We start from the raw sequence: 14369 nt of genomic DNA on the forward strand, positions 1-14369 counted from the left end.
CACCTGTATTGCAGTAAAGTTGTGAATTGTTAACATTTGTGTTTTTCTGTTCTTTACGGGGTTTGTTAAACCTGGATAAAATGTGCTCAGGTCTCCTGTGATGAAATGTCTTCTTGAGTCACCATTGAGAGACCTTGGTAATTAGTCTTCTAAGTGTCATGGTCAGTTTCTCATGATCAATATTTCACACTAAATTGTCTGTTGCCAAAAGGCTGATGATGGTTTCCCCAGCTGTGTGCTGTCATTTCCCAACCTCCAGTATGTGCAAGGGAGGCGGGGCAGGTCCCTGGTGGAAGGACTCCGGCTGCACACAGTGCTGGGTCTCCCTCACCCTAAGGAATTCAGTGGCATCACTGCACTCTCAGAGCAGGTCCCCAAGAAGTGACTCCTGGGTGAGTGACAAGGTGGCAGAGGCACAGCCATGTCCTGTCCTCCCAGTCTTGCTCAGTGTCCTCCTGGCTGGGGAGCACATAGGATGCCAGGGGCAGCTGTGGAGCAGAGGTCCTGCTGCTTCTAGAGAACCACAGGACTGAGTCCCAGGGAGGCCAGAGTGGCTGCTGTGCCTTTCTGTCCCATCCCCAAGCCAGTGGCCAAATTTTCACCAAGGCATAGATGCTGAGAACCTCTCCTCATCTTGTCCTTGGTCTTTGTGAGCCCTGTTGCGGATCTCCACTTCCTGGTGGCTTCAAGTTGAAAGCAGGTCATTTCACCAGAGCCACTGAAAGCCAGAATAAAAATGTAGCTCCATGAGCACAGGTCCAGGGAAAGCAGCCTTTGGAATCAACTGCTGGCTGCAGGAGTTCTCATTGTCCGGCTTGGATAAATCAGCGGAGGTGTAGGCAGAGGTGAGTACCACTGTGCTAAAGCATTTAGGTGTTCTGAGATGAACCTTTGCTTTCAGGGAATCTTTGGCAGTGTGAGTGTTCGGCAAGGAGTTTTACATTAAAGGTCATGAAGTGTGGAAAGCGCAATCCTAAGGAACATTGAGTTCAGAGCCACACACAAGGTACAGTGGTGACTGCAGGTACCCCCTGGCAGTGGCTGTGTGTTCTGGGTGACCCTTCCTTTTTGTTCTCAAAGGCCTGTTGGTCCTAAGTCAATCAACAATCTCTGAATGATTCTCTGACTTTCAGTTTCTCAGGGGCTCCTTTGGGTGACTATCTTGGTCCATGATCCAGTCTCCAAGTGAGCTAAGAGCTAAGACAGGTGGACACTGGATGATTCTTTCTGGGCTGAACACCTTCCCCTATGGGGTTAGAACCTCTCCCAAGATGCCTGTTCACTGGCCCTGCGGTGGGAACATTGCAGAGTACCAGGGAAGATGCAGTTTGCTTTCTCAAAGCCTCTGATGGGGGAATTGGTCTGGTGGTTTGCACTTCACTTTGCCTTGCTCTGTAGCTCTTCCCCGTTTAATGACCTACCTGTGTAATGGCTGCTCTGACCTCTGCCTGCCTTTTGTCCACGTTTTTACTTCTTCTGCATAGAGCCTCAATGTCTGTTCTGTGCAGAACACCTTGTTCATATGGTGGTGTAGTTTTTGTTGAGTGTACTGTACAGTGTGATGCTGTAGTTTTATGATCTATTATAGGCTGCAGTACTGAATCTAGGATACAGAGATCAAAGCAAAGTAATCGAATTGAAGTATCCTTAGAGCACTTCGTTGTCTGAATATTGGAACACACATCCTATACCCAGCTCCTGATTTGGAAACCAATTCCGTGAACATCCTGGTCACAGGAACAGAACTCAGTCCTTAAAGCAGGAGTGTCTGTGTGTGGATCTTGGTTTCCGTGACTGCACTCCTCAACTTTGGAGCCCATGAGCTTTCTGGTGCCCAGCTCTGAAGGTCCCATGAGAAATAGGCAGCCAGGATGGAATTACCCCTCCCGTGACCTTGATGAGTTTTGTAGGAATGTTGCTTGATATCAATCCCAGGACATCATGCATTCTGGGCAAGTCCTGTACCATTGAACTACACCCCACTCCTAGTCTTCTCCATTGTGAATAGCAGTGTTCAAAATTTCTTTTGTGCATTATAACCCAATGACTGATCTAGTATTACATAATTTGAGGGAACAACATCCAGATTCAGATGCCATTGACACCTTCCCCTTAACCCAAACATGAAGGATAGTACTTACTTCAGGGAATAATACTTTTACCGCAAGCTTCACTGAGATTCTTCCAGTGTTCCCTTCCATGAAGCCGGAGAAGTAGAGTTCTCCCCAGGAAAGAGAATCCTCCCTCACCAGCATCTTTTTCTTAGCAAACTCACACTGATTTTTCTTTGTGGATTGCACGGATGACTGTTATTGTTTATCCAGTGAGATAAATTTTCATTTATCTTGTAGTACTAGATCAGTGATGGCTGGGAATTTGGTTTGTCATTTCATGTTGCTTTACCAGGCCAAAGCCTTTTTCTTTTGGGAGACATGTGGCTTAAATCAAGATACCACTGTCATCTTTCTGCTGTCTAGCGGAGGTTGAGTAACAGACAGTATTCTGTCTTCTTCTTCTTCTTCTTCTTCTTCTTCTTCTTCTTCTTCTTCTTCTTCTTCTTCTTCTTCTTCTTTTTCTTCTTCTTCTTCTTCTTCTTCTTCTTCTTCTTCTTCTTCTTCTTCTTCTGCTTCTGCTTCTGCTTCTGCTTCTTCTGCTTCTTCTTTTATTCTTCTTCTTCTACTACTATTTCATCTTTTGGAGACAGTTGTTTTTTGGAAACAGTGTCTTGCTGTGTATTACATGTTGGCCTTGAATTCAGTATGTCGAGTTGACTGGCCTGGTACACACAGAAATCCTCCTGCCTCAGGCTCCCATGTGCTGGGATGGTGGCTTATGTTATCACGCCCAGCCTTGTTTCTTTTGACAGATCAGGGAATGTATGTCTAGAGCAGTATGGTGGCTTGGCAGGGAAAATAGAGAATTCATTCAGAAGAAGCCAGTCTCTGAGCGACAGTGTCCTCCCCTGGGCCTTAGATCACTTGCCCTTGGCTGAGTGTACTAGCCGTGTTCAGCTCCTCAGCCCTTTCTCCTCACTCCCCCGCCCCCCATACCACACAGGGCTCTGCTGGAAGGGGCTGCAGTCTCTGACCGCACCCTCAAGCCCCACTTTTGTGTCCCATCATCTCTAGGAAAACAATCAGCCTCCCTAGAAAGCACACAGTATGCAGGGAGCACCACGGCATCACAAGTGTCCAGGACACTGCGAGCCCTCAGAGGGTTCAGCAGGGCCCCCAATTGATCTTTGTTTCTCGGACATTTGGCAGATCCCCTAAAGAATAAGTAGAAGCTTGTGCGAGCCTCAAGAACGAAGGGGCAGAATCTGGGGAGCTGAGGCCATGGGAGGTGAGTTCCAGCACACTGGTCCTGGCCTGGGAAGAGTTTAAGATCATCACTCCCAGCAGTTACGTCCCTACCCAGCTTCCAGACAGAGGGGACTAGGATTAGTAGGTCTCCCAGGCCTAACTGGTCCACCCCCAGTGACCTTCTTTCAACCTGGGGAGCTGAGGTCACACTAGGTGAGTTCCAGCGTACTGCAATGGGCCCAGGGAGAGTTTAAGAACATGGTTCCCAGTGGTTAATTGCCTGTCCAGCTTCTAGATACACTGAACTAGGATCGGGGTTTTTTCCAGGCTGACTAGACCATGCCCAGCGACCTTCATTCAATCAGAGGAGGTGAGGGCGGGCGAGGTAAGTTCCAGTGAGTCAGCACTATTCCCGGGAGAGCTTTGGACCACCACCCACAGTGGTTAGGTCCCACCCAGCTTCCTGGAACACCAGAGGTGGCACGGGAGTTCCTGCGGTCACACGCTGACTGAACGATGCCCAGCAACCTCCATTGAGTCCCAAGAGCCTAGGCCATAGGAGGTGATTTCTAACATGGCCAGGTGAAGCTTTGGAACATTACTTGAAACACGGTAATATAGGAAAAAGACAAGATAAAATACCAAAATCTAATCTCAAACCTGTAACCCATCCCAAGAAAGCCTAGCAGCCATGTACATAGAAGAAAATGTAAGCTACACACCTGAAATACCTGAAATAATAGCAGCTGAAATAAAGAAGCAACTCCAGGAAGCTCTAAAGGAATTGAAGTTAGAAATAATCTCCCAGGTAAAAGAAGAAATGATAAAAATAATGAAAGAAATGCTGAACATATCTAAAGAAGACACATTAAAAAATTAAAGGAATAATGCAAAAAGAATCCCTGGATGAACAATATAAGAAACAAACAATACATGAAGCAAATCCAAAGAGATATACACGAAATCAAAAATTACATTGAAAGTTGCAAAACAACCTCAACAAAAGTGAAGACAGAATTTCAGACTTTAAAGACAAGATTGTAGCTAGTGAACAGAAAAGGAAAGATCTTTTGAAAAATAACAAGGAGTGGCAGAGCAAAGATGGCGGATAGATAACAGCTGGCTACAGAGGCTCCCTGAGATAGTCAATTAGAATTCAACATAATGCAGCATGGGAAGTCCCAATGAGAGGGAGATGAATTCTCTCATCCCAAGAAGAAACTAAGGTGAGAAAAATCAATCAAACATATAGTCCTGGCTTGCTTCACCACTGTGCAGCCCTAAGCACCTCCGGGCCACTGGCGGACAGGCCATCCCTGTGCCACCACGTTCTAGGTGTTGCCTCTGACTCTGTCACACAGCAGGCCCACTGGAGGCTGGAGGAGCAGAGTGACTTGGCACCCAGAAGCTGACACCACGACTGCCACCATCACTGCCACCTCTGCTGCCTCCCTGGATCCAGGCTGTGTCCCAGAGGGTGCAAAAAGGAAGGCACATTGCAGTGTTGTGGACTAGGGACCGGACTTGCTGGGACACATCACCGCCTTTGCCCTTGCCACTCACACAAGGACTCTAGCCCATGGCACCTGTGCTGAGTGGCCCCCCGCCACCAGAGTGCCTCTGAGGTCCCAGGGCAGGTGAGTGCATCTTTGTCACTGCCAGGGCCATGTGACTGGAGCCCCACGGAGCCACCACCTTGAACAGAGCCCAGAGAATCTGCTTCTGAAAACACCTCTTCAGACAATAATCAAAAATACACAACCAGAACTTTCCGATTTCCTGCCATACTCGACCAGCTTCAGGGAATTGGGCCTGCCTGCCTGCACCCTGAACTCTGGACTGGGTGGCCTGATTTGAGTGTCCCTGTACCACCCTGAGCCCTTAGGAGGGAGTTTAAGACACCTCAGATAACAGCAAATTGGGGAGGGCAGCAAAATGCCGAGTCAGCATGCTTCAGAAAGACCCTAAGCAATATGGAGAGGGCCAGAAACCCCCAGGACACACCTGTCTGAGAGAAACCAGAAACACTGCAAGAGAGAGAAATACGAAAAATACCTCCAGCTACTGACCTTGGGAAAATAAGTCCAGGAGAGGTAAATACAGAAGAGAACCAGAGCAATATTAGATACAGCACCAGCAGACATAAAGAAATACCTTCATGACCTCATAGACGAATTTAAAACTGTACTTCTGATCCAAGTGAGGCAAGATATAAAAAGATTAATTAAAGAAATGCTAAGCCCCTCCCAAGAGAGCACAGATGGAAGAATGGAGGAACTCAGAAAAGGAAGAGAAACCTTTGATGAAGAATAGAAATGAAATCTAGAATACATGAAACAGATCCAAAGAGATTACCAGGAAACTAAAAACTCCATTGAAAGCTGGCAAAATGCCTTGACAGAAACTAAAATTAGCCTTTTGAAACTTGAAGAGAGATTTATGGTGTGTGATCATGAAAGAAAAGATCTCTTAAAAATAACAAGGAACCAGGAAGAAACAATTCAAAGGCTAGATGACGACAAGAGAATTTATAACTTAAGAATAAAAAACGTGATCGAAGAAGCAGGAGTAACTACAAAAGAACTACAAAGACTATTCACAGATATAATTAAGGAAAACTTCCCAAGCATAGGAAAAAGAAATGATATCCAGATAAATGAGACATATAAAACTCCAGTCACCTACAACCAAAACAGATCTACACCCAGACATATAATAATCAGGATTCCAGAAATCCACCACAAGAACATAATATTAAAAGGAGCCAGAGAAAAGAAGCAGATTATCTACAATGGAAAAATTATCAAAATAATGACAGATTTATCAACACAAATTCTCAAATTGAGAAGACCCTGGGGGGAAATAGTCCAAGTCCTGAAAGAAAATAACCTCCAACCAAGAGTGATGTATCCAGAAAACTCTCAAAATTAATGGAGAAACAAGATATTTCCAAGACAAGGAGGAACTGTGGGAGTTCATGGCCACGAACCCAGTACAAAAAATACTGATATTTCCAAGACAAGGAGGAACTGTGGAAGTTCATGGCCACGAACCCAGTACAAAAAATACTGAAGGACATACCAGAGAGAGAGAGAGAGGAAAAAATACCAGGATTCCAGCAACAGCGACATAGAGGTCTCAATGAACAGGGAAGACAGTGGAATGAAGGAGTAAAGTGGAAAAATAATGACAGAATAATAAAATAGCAGAAATGAGGCAGAGATGGTAAGCTATAATCTTTAATATAGATAGCCCTGATGCACTAACAAAAAAAGAAACACAGGCAGAGTAGATTAGGAGGCAGGATCCATCGAGATGCTCTGAATAGGAGATACACTCAACCTGAAAGAGGGTTAATAAACTGAGAGTCAAAGATGAGAAAACTATGCTACATGTGACAGGAAACCAGAGAGAAATAGGGACAACTCATCCAGCAGCCACAGATAGATTATAAAACTATGTCAGTTTTGGGCAGTGTAGAACTACACAGCTGGAAAGAAGGAAAACCTTTGTGGTTTTAGTAAGTAAAGGAGTACAGCTCAAGATCAAGCTCAGGGGTAAAAAGGTGTAGCAACACTCAGGTAGATAACAGGTTGGCCCCCTACACTAAAAACTAAAAGAGCTAGTGGGACCCAAAATATACAAAGCACCCTGAGAAAGGGAAAAGGGAGGAATTGTCTAAAAAAGGAAGGCAGAGGACATTGTTAATAGTGTGTCAGGATTTAAAAGTCACAGTAGTCTTATCACTCTGTTTGGTTTGATTATATTTTGTTCTGGTCTGTCTACTCATATGAGATTTGAGGGCACAGACAGCTAACCCAAAAATAGCAGGTTATACCACAGTAACTATCCTTAATTACCTATTAACTTACACTGAAACTCTGTATTACTTACATTGTCTTACTATGACTGATCTTATTTGAAGCTGGTTTGTTAGACTGCTGTCTAGCCTTGACTGATTTTATTCGAATTTGGTATGCTTGATAGGATCAAGTCTCAGAGTAGAAGCAACTACTCTGAAGATAACAAGATATAAAAGATATCCATTCCGGTTTTGATTATTAACCTCTTTTGAGTCCTACAATGTCTTCAAAGTAGTGTTTTAATTAAAATAGTTATGTAATGTTATGTTCAATTATATTATGCCTGATGATGTAGACAATTCTATTGAAAATAACAAGAGAAAGCATAGCAACTACTGTAGATCACCTAATATTGTGGTCCTATACGTCTTTTTCATTTCAGGTTTTTCTAGGAATTTATTTTGTTTTCTTGTTTTGATCTGTTTTCCCCCATAATACAGAAAGGATAGGTATACATGTAGAGAGTCACACATGGGAAGAATTTCTAAACTTTATGGGAACAGATTATATAATACACAATGTAATGAACAGATACTCTGAAGAAGAGACACTAAGAAACCCAATGCTAATTCTGTAGCATTATGATATAAAATCTAGCAATACTATCATTCACTGACCAGAGTGATATTGGTCTAGTCTCATATGTTCAGTTTCAGCATATGTAAACATAAAGACAGCTACTATGAAGAGACTGAGAAACATTATGGTAGTCATTATTGACTTCCCCAAAATCGGGTTTTGAAGACCTAAAAAGCCTTCACCATCCTGTAATGATTTGATCAGTTCTATAATGTTCAGTACATATTCAATGTGTGTGAAGAAGGGGGCAACTATTTGGAAGAAAACTAGAGAAAATAAGATACAGTGAAGATCTCTGGGGGACTGGCTTTGAAATCTATGTTTCTTTAAATTGTTTCCTTATAAACTATTTTTTGTGTTTAATTTTACCCTCTTTAAGAAAAACAAGTGTGTAGGAATGATAAACATATTACTAAGTTCTTGTTGGATTGTTAAGCAGAACTGTTTGCAGTGTCATTATTTGAATATCACTTTGTATGCTTTAATTTTGTAACTCGAGCAACTATTTCTAAGATGACCATATGTAACTTATTGACTGGTGATTTCTTACTGTTAATCTTTCTGAAATTCTGTACTATTTCTACCATTTTTCTGTTTTTTTTCTCTTTAAATAAAAAAATAACAAGGAATCAGGAAACAACAATTCAACAGCTGTAAGAAAAACAACATAAGATTGATAGGGATAAAAGAAAAAGAAGCAGACAACACAAATGATATCAAGAGACTATTTACAGAAGTAAAACTGAAAATTTCCCAAACATGAGAATGGGAACTGACATACAGATAAGTGAAGCATATAGAACTCCAAATAGCCATAACCAAATAAAACTACACCCAGACATATAATAATCACCATCCCAGAAATCCAACATAAGAATAGAATATTAAAAGCTGTTAGAGAGAAAAGACAGATCACCTATACAGGAAAACCTACCAGAATCACAGCAGACTTCTCGACACAAATAATGAAGTCAAGAAGAGCATGGAACAAAGTATTTCAGATCCTAAAGGAAAATGACTTCCAACCTAGACTGATGTACCCTGAAAAACTGTCCTTCAAAATGGATGGAGAAATGAGATACTTCCATGACAAAGAACAGCTGAAGAGCTTCATGATCACCAAACCAACCCTGCAAATACTGAAAGACATTCTTGATACACATAGGAAAAAACCACTAAGAAAGGCAGACAACTAAATGGAATGGAAAGGTAAAGGTTCAACAGCAGAAAGATAACATGTCAACAATAAAACAGTATATAGCCCTTATAACCACTGATATAAATGGCCTCAATTCACCAATTAAAAGAAACAGACTGGCAGAATGAATCAAGAAACAATATCCAACCATATGCTGTCTACAAGAAACATATTTAACCCAAAAGGAAACTCACAGACTGCAAGTCAAAGAATGGAAAACAATACTTCATGTAACAGGAACCCAAAAAAGCAGGGGTAGCTATTCTGTTAGCAGACAATGTGAACTTCAAATCAAGAATGATCTGAAGAGATAAGAAGGTCACTACATACTAGTTAGGGGAAAACTTCAAGAGGAAGAGGTAACAATCTTAAATATATATGCAACAAACTCCAGAGCACCCAGCTATAAAAAGCAAGTATTAACAGAAATGAAAAACCAAATTAGCAGTAACAAAATTATAACAGGAGACCTTAACACCATCGACACCAAAGGACAGACCAACCAGACAGAAAATCAGCAAAGAAATAACAGAAATGAATCACACTTGTGAATAAATGGATTTGATAGATGTATACAGTGTTCCATCCAACAACATCAGAATATACATTCTTCTCAGAAGTACATGGGACATTCTCTAAAATAGGTCACATAGTAGCCCACAGAACATATTTAAATAAATGCAAAAGAATTGAAATTATCTCATGCATGTTATTGGATCATAGCACCATGAAACTAGAAATTGATGATAAAAGAAACTGCAAAAAACCCACAAATGCATGGAAATCATGTACTACACTCAAGCCATCAGTGGGTTAAAAAGGAAATTAAAGATGAAATTAAACAGTACCTACAAGCAAATGAAAATACAAATACAACGTACTGGAATCTGTGGGATGCAATGCAACCTGTCCTCAGATAAAAAGTTATTGCATTGAGTGCCCACATCAAGAAAACAGGACAAACACAAATAAACAACCTGATGCTACACCTCAAACATCTAGAAAAAGAAGAGCATGTCAAGACCAAAGGCAAAAGAAGGGAGGAAATTATAAAAAATCAGAGCAGAAATCAATGCAATAGAGACTAAGAAATCAATCCAAAGAATCAATGAATCAAAGAGTTGATCTTTGAAAGAATAAATAAAATTGATAAGCCTCTAGCCAACCTTATTTTAAAAAGGAAAGAAAAAAGTCAAATCCATACAATAAGAAATGAAAAAGGTGAAATCACTACAGACTCTGTGGAAATACAGAAGATCATCAACATCTATTTCAAAAACCTCTAATCTCATAGGTTCAGTAACAGAAGAAATGGACAGATTCCGAGAAACATATGAACTACCAAAGCTGAGTCAAAATATGTAAAACTGCTGAATAACCCAATTACTATTAATGAAATTGAAAATGTAATTAAGTCCCTACCTACAAATAAGAGCCCAGGCCCATATGGATTCACTGCAGTATTCTACAAGAAATACAAAGAAGACTTAATGCTAACACTCTTCAAACTCTTCAATGAAATCAAAAGGGAAGCAATTCTTCCTAAATAATTCCTGGAGGCAAATATTACTCCAGTACCAAAACCTGAAAAAGACCCAACTAAAAATGAGAACTACAGGCCAATCTCCCTAATGAACATAGATGCAAAAATCCTTAATAAAATATTGGCAAACAGGATGCAGGAAATCATGAAGAAGATTATACACCACAACCAAGTGGGATTCATCCCAGGCATGCAGGGATGTTTGAGCATATATAAGTTAATAAATATAATCCACCATATCAGTAGAGCCAAAAGTAAAAATCACATGATCATTTCTATAGATGCAGAAAAAGCTTTTGATAAGGTCCAGCACTCATTCATAAGAACCTTACAGAAAATTGGAATAGATAGTCTTAACCTAAAGGCCATCTATGACAAACCAACAGCCAGCATCATATTAAATGGCCAAAAATTGGCCATGTTAGAACTTAGGACCTTGGGAAACCAAGCAAGCAGCTCGCTTCCCTGGTAAGTGGCTGCGGTGTGGCAGACTGCGGCCCTTCCAGGGGGAGAACAACCCGTAACTCCTTAGATTCACTCCATGTTGGAACTTAGGAGACTGGGAAACCAAGCAACCAGTCTGCCTCCCTGCTAAGCAATAGTGAACCTACTGGTACACAGCCTAGAGTCAAACATCCCACTTCCCCTACCCCCTTCCTCTGTCCCCCCGTCGGGAAATGGAAACCAGAAATCTGAGCATCTCCTGGGAGGTTGACCATAGCAAATAAGGGGCACTTCCTTCTACCATCTCTTTGAAGGCAAATATTTTTATTACTGTTTTGCTTTATTCTGATTAATGGTACTGCTCTATTTAATATATTGTTTTGCTAAGTTCTATAATGTTCTGTATTTCATTTTATTTTGATATACATGATTGAAAGAACAACTATTGTAAATATAACGAAATATACTGTGATACCTATTACTGTTAAAAAATTTTAAAATGGCCAAAAGTTGAAAGCCTTTACCTTAAAATCAGGCACAAGACAAGGATGTCCCTTATCACCACTCCTATTCAACATAGTACTGGAAATACTAGCCAGAGCAATTAGACAACAGAGAGAAATAGGAGTAAAGATAGGAAAAGTGGAAGTTAAATTATCATTGTTTGCAGATGACATGAAGACCCCAAAACTCCATTGAAAGACTCCTAGATATAATAAATAAATTCAGCAATGTAGCTGGATGCAAAGTCAATACTCAAAATTCAATTGCATTCCTACACTGTAACAACAAAATCACTGAGAGAAAAATAAGAGAAAACACACCCTTTACACTAGTGGGCAAAAAATGAAATACTTAGGAATTAATCTCACAAAAGTAGTAAAAGATCTATACAGGGAAAATTATAATACCCTGAAAAATGAAATTGAAGATGATCTCAGAAAATGGAAAGACATCCCTTGCTCATGGATAGGAAGAATAAATATTGTGAAAAAGGCCATTCACCCAGAACTGTTATACAGCTTCAATGCAATCCCAATGAAAATACCATCAAAATACCTCATAGATCTAGAGAAATCACTCTTAAAATCTATCTGGAACCAGAAGAGACCTAGAATAACAAAGGCAATTCTAAGTAGCAAAGTCAAGGCAGGAGGCATCAGAAACCCTGACTTGAAGTTATACTACAAAGCAACTGTAGTAAAATCAATATGGTACTGGAATAAAAACAGAGCTGAAGATCAGTGGAATAGATTAGAAGATACAACCACAACTACCAACACACTCAACCACCTTATCTTTGATAAAGGGGCCAAACATGTTCACGGGAAGAATGACAGTCTCTTTAATAAATGGTGCTGGAAAAACTGCCTCTCCATAGGCTAAAAACTAAAACTAGACCCATGCCTATCACCATGTACTAAACTAAAATCTAAATGGATCAAAGATTTGAATATTAAAACAAAACACTAAATCTGTTGGAAGACAAGTTAGGTAAAAATCTTGAAGACATAGGGGTAGGTAGAGAATTCATGAACAGGAATCAAGCCACACAGGAAATACTTTCCAGAATCAATAACTTGGATCACGTCTTATTAAAGAGTTTCTGCCTGTCAAAAGGAGTCTTTAGCATACTGAAATGAAAGCAAACAAACTGGGAAAAAATCTTAGTGAACTGTCCCTCAAACAAAGGACTTCTGTCTAAAACATATAAAGAATTTTTAAAATATCAGACCACCAAAATTCAAAGGCCCAATCCAAAAATAGGCATCTGAGATGAATACACAGTTCTTAGATGAAAAAACACATGATAGGCAGATAAATACATGAAAAAATGCTCACCATCATTAGTCATTAGAGAAATGTACATTAAAACCACACTGAGATTCCATCTCACTCCGGAAAGAATGACCGGGATCAAGAAAACTACTAACAACAAATTCTGGAGAGGCTGTGGGGGAAAAGGAACTCTTCTGCACTGTTATTGGGAGTGTAGACTGGTGCAACCACTGTGGAGGTCAGTCTGGAGCTGACCCAGCTATTCCACATCTAGGCATATTCCCAGAACTGAAAGTATCATGCCACAGTGATATATGTGCACCCATCTTTATAGCAGCACAATTTGTAATAGCCAGAGCTTGGAAACAACCTAAGTGTCCATCAACAGATGAATGGATGAATAAGTTGTGGTATTTTTATGCAATGGAGTACTACTGAGCTATAAAAAAGGATCATATTGAGATATTTATAAATAAATGGATGCAGCTTGAGACCATACTCATAAGTTAAATAAATCGAACTCACATGTATAAACACCAAATAGTCTCACTAGTGTAAGAAATGGTAAGAGTACATAAAAGCTCTTGGTAATCATGATTCCCCATTACACTGCTTTGAAGCCTTGTAATGTTTTAATTCATTAGTTGGAATGGCTTTATTCTGTTTTGTTTGGATTTTATTATGTATGCTAGTATTTTTGTGCCTGGATATTTCACTTCACGAATCCTCACAGTGCATCCCTGCTGCCACATGCACCAGAAGTGCCTTCCTTTTCAAAGCTGAGCAGTATTCCCTTGCGTGGACACACCCTTGTTTCTCATTCATCTGTGGAGAGGTTGTTTTTGTGAATACTGCTGTTGTGAACTTCCTTGACAAATAGCTGGTAAATGCAGAGTTCAGTGTTTTGGAAGTATCCTCCAAAAAACAATTGGTGGATCATAGGATGCCGTGTTTCTGCTTTGAGGTCCCAACAGAGAGTTATCAAGAGAGTTTGCAGAAGCTGACCTTCCTTCTCACAGGGACCAAGGCTCCAGTTTCTCCCTGAGCTCAGAACTCTTGGCATTTCCCAGGCTTTCCTAGTGGTCCAGATGATGGGGTGATGGTCATCCCTGTGGTTGGGGTGCACGTTAGAGACTAGTCATTTGGAGCCTGTTTCCTCCAGATTCCTGCTCCTCTCTCTAGCTTCTTTGGTGAAATGTCTCACTGAGTGCTTGCTGATTTCCAAAACTTGCAGTTGTGTTTCGCTTATTGACTTGAAAGCGGTGTTTCTGTGTCTCTATCAGGCCTCTTTTAGAAATACTTATTTTTCCCATAAAGTTGATCCTTTTTCAGGGTCTTGACTTTGTCCATTGACTCACAGAAATGTTTAACTTTGACATGATCCACTTTATTTTTGCTGTATTCCCTGAAGTAGTGTCTGTGTTTGTAAATAAAATTTCTGTGGACTCTGGATCAATAGCACGAGAGTGTCATTCTATAGGCTTCCTATATTTAAAAATTCCACTATTTTTTCAAGTTAGATGATTGCATTTCTTTTCATTTGTCAAAATAATGCCCTAAATTACCTCTGAATTCTCAGTGCCACCATATAATTGGTGAGGAGGTGAACACATTTGTAAAGAGTGATCTTTGATTTTGGGATGGAGAAAGTATACTTGGGT

This window comes from Cavia porcellus, unplaced genomic scaffold, assembly GCF_034190915.1.
Source record: "Cavia porcellus strain 051 isolate PalLab524CR breed Dunkin Hartley unplaced genomic scaffold, mCavPor4.1 scaffold_3, whole genome shotgun sequence".
Lineage (NCBI taxonomy): Eukaryota > Metazoa > Chordata > Mammalia > Rodentia > Caviidae > Cavia > Cavia porcellus.